This window comes from Odocoileus virginianus, unplaced genomic scaffold, assembly GCF_023699985.2.
Source record: "Odocoileus virginianus isolate 20LAN1187 ecotype Illinois unplaced genomic scaffold, Ovbor_1.2 Unplaced_Contig_59, whole genome shotgun sequence".
In the NCBI taxonomy this organism is placed as follows: Eukaryota; Metazoa; Chordata; class Mammalia; order Artiodactyla; family Cervidae; genus Odocoileus; species Odocoileus virginianus.
The window spans coordinates 148,520-151,331 of record NW_027224376.1 but is presented as its reverse complement, the minus strand read 5'-3'; the positions used below and the strand labels follow the sequence as shown (position 1 = coordinate 151,331).

General features: G+C 40.8%; 1 pseudogene; it reads left to right on the top strand.

The window, feature by feature from the left end:
- Positions 1 to 1,203: 1,203 nt before the first annotated feature.
- Positions 1,204 to 2,141, top strand: LOC110152594 (olfactory receptor 9K2-like; annotated as a pseudogene).
- The last annotated feature ends 671 nt before the right edge of the window (positions 2,142 to 2,812 follow it).

Sequence of the window (2,812 nt, the reverse complement as noted above, 5' to 3'; positions counted from 1 at the left end):
GTACCAATACACGCCAGTCAGGATGGCTGCTATCCAAAAGTCTACAAGCAATAAATGCTGGAGAGGGTGTGGAGAAAAGGGAGCCCTCTTACACTGTTGGTGGGAATGCAAATTAGTACAGCCACTATGGAAAACAGTGTGGAGATTTCTTAAAAAGCTGGAAATGGAACTGCCATATGACCCAGCAATCCCACTTCTGGACATACACACCGAGGAAACCGGATCTGAAAGAGACACATGCACCCCAATGTTCATTGCAGCACTGTTTATAATAGCCAGGACATGGAAGCAACCTAGATGCCCATCAGCAGACGAATGGATGAGGAAGCTGTGGTACATATACACCATGGAATATTACTCAGCCATTAAAAAGAATTCATTTGAATCAGTTCTAATGAGATGGATGAAACTGGAGCCCATTATACAGAGCAAAGTAAGCCAGAAAGATAAAGACCATTACAGTATACTAACACATATATATGGAATTTAGAAAGATGGTAATGATAACCCTATATGCAAAACAGAAAAAGAGACTCAGATGTATAGAACAGACTTGTGGACTCTGGGAGAAGGCGAGGGTGGAATGTTTCAAGAGAACAGCATCGAAACATGTATATTATCTAGGGTGAAACAGATCACCAGCCCAGGTTGGGTGCATGAGACAAGTGCTCCGGCCTGGTGCACTGGGAAGACCCAGAGGGATTGGGTGGAGAGGGAGGTGGGAGGAGGGACCAGGATGGGGAATACAGGCAAATCCATGGCTAATTCATTTCAATGTATGACAAAAACCACTGCAATGATGTAAAGTAATTAGCCTCCAACTAATAAAAATAAATGAAAAAAAAAACACAAAAACTAGACACCAAAATTGCTTTCAAAATGCCATTTATTGAAATATTTGTGCTCTTTCCCAATCACTGTTTCCTGACATTACATTTATTGCACAAATCCTGGGTTGTAAATATGTACAGAAGTGATACTTGCAAATGTGAAAAGCATTTGGTGGAAAGGCATTGGAGTATACTCAGAAGGAAAAGATCTAATTCCATGACTTACATGAATTAGTAATTTTTAAGGTTAAAATAAATAATGATTGTAGAATAGCTTTATGACTCCTATACTTAAAGAGATGATTTGTAACTAGGATGAATGTCAAGAGTTCATTTGTTTATTTTGCCTTGTACCTCTAAGCAGGTTTCTGCCATGGGTGACAGGGAAACATGCAACTACTCAGAAGTCACCGACTTCATTCTTGTCAGCTTCAGGGCCTGCCCAGAGCTCCATATTCTCCTCTTCCTCCTATTTCTGCTTATCTACACTATGATCTTCTAGGGAAGTTTGGCATGATGGTCATTATTATGAAAGATCCACGGCTGAACACACCAATGTATTTCTTCTTAGGCAACCTCTCCTTCATTGATCTCTTCTATTCTTCTGTTATTGCACCCAAGGCTATGATCAACTTCTGGTCTGAGAGCAAGTCCATCTCCTTTGCAGGCTGTGTGACCCAGCTCTTTCTCTTTGCCCTCTTCATTGTGACTGAGGGGTTTCTCCTGGCAGTCATGGCTTAGGACCACTTCATTGCCATCTGCGACCCACTCCTCTACACGGTCCAGATGTCAACACGTGTCTGTGTTCAGTTGGTGACTGGTTCCTATTTTTGTGGCTGTATCAGCTCAGTTCTTCAGACCAGCATGACATTTACTTTATCCTTTTGTGCTTCTCGGGCCATTGACCACTTTTACTGTGACACTCGCCCACTTCAGAGGCTATCTTGTTCTGACCTCTTCATCCTGAGAATGGTTTCTTTCACCTTATCTGACCTCATTATCTTGCTTACCATCATAGTTATTGTTATTTCATATTTGTATATTGTGTCCACAGTTCTAAAGATACCCTCCACCGAGGGATGTCAGAAAGCCTTCTCCACTTGTAGCTCCCACCTGGGAGTCGTGAGTGTACTCTATGGTGCTGTCTTCTTTGTGTATCTCACTCCTGACACATTTCCTGAGCTGTAAAGTGGCCTCCTTGTGTTACACCCTAGTCACTCCCATTTGAATCCTCTGATTTACTCTCTGAGCAACAAAGATGTCAAAGAAGCTCTAAACAAACTTTTGGAGAAGAAAAGTACTATTCTGTGATTTTTATTTCTCTTCCACTAATGAGTGGTGTCTGTTTATTTTGTACTCCTCTGGTCATCAATGAAATTATTCTCCTGAGTATCATAGAAATGTTATCAAAAGCTTTTTAAAGGTAATGTATTATTTCCATATAGTACTTTTTTTCCATCTTAGCATTATCAAACATAAATATCTTGGATATTGGAGATGCTCAGGACATTGGAGATACATTTTTCAAGATGAATCTTCATTCTAATCTCAAATAACATTTTATTTCAAAAAACTAGAATTTTTATGGCACACTGCAGAACACTATTTTTATATATTATTATAGCGCTTAAGCAATTATTTTGTCTAGTTTAGTCACCCCTAGTGGCTCAGATGGTAAAGAATCCACCTGTAATGCAAGAGACCCTGGTTTAATCCCTGGGTTAGAGAGATCCCTGGAGAAGGGAATGGCTACCCACTTCAGTATTCTTGCCTGAAGAATTCCATGGACAGAAGAGCCTAGCATGGTACATTCCATGGGGTCATGAAGAGTCAGACTTGACTGAGCAGACTTTGGGATCATCAGAGAATTGCAACTTGTGGTCTGTATTCACAGTGAGCCACATGCAAGTCTCTGCATGCCAAAGGAAGGAGAACAGTTCTATAAGAAGGAAGAGGAACTTGGGAAAGCTCTTGTGCACAAG